We start from the raw sequence: 522 nt of genomic DNA, 5'->3' as shown, positions 1-522 counted from the left end.
TTATACAGGACTTCAGTATGCAAAATGTGAATAAGCATTCCATTCAGAAAAAATTCAGAAATGCAGAAGCGGTCATGAGCTAAAAACAAACAGCTTTAGCAATTTCAGACCCCATCCTTAGGGGACCACTACAAAGAGCTCATTCCTCAACTTCTTTGAGGCTCTTACATTAGTAAATGAAGAAAGAAAAAAAAAAAGTGTTATCCTTTGCACTGCTTTCATCAAGAAAAAATAAGCAAGAATAACTCCTCCGAGGGGTCTTGTAATCTATGGCTGCAGGAAGTGTTAACTCTTGGTCGTGCGGGAGTACACATTTAGCAGAGTTGAAGATGCAATCTGAAATTTTTCTGATCCCTTAAGCGAAACATGAGGAAGACTGAATGTAAGGATAACACCTTACACGTAATTCAGGCAGTATGTTACCAAATGATCGGGCTTCATTTACCTCACTGCTATGACACCATGAACCTGTGAACTCGGCAGTCGCCGGCTGAGGCTTGTTTTTAAGGCAGGCCGCCTTTC

This window comes from Haliaeetus leucocephalus, unplaced genomic scaffold (genome assembly GCF_000737465.1).
Source record: "Haliaeetus leucocephalus isolate CR32 unplaced genomic scaffold, Haliaeetus_leucocephalus-4.0 Scaffold1007, whole genome shotgun sequence".
Taxonomy (NCBI): Eukaryota; Metazoa; Chordata; class Aves; order Accipitriformes; family Accipitridae; genus Haliaeetus; species Haliaeetus leucocephalus.
The sequence above is the reverse complement of the archived record's forward strand: the minus strand, read 5'-3'. Positions refer to the sequence as shown.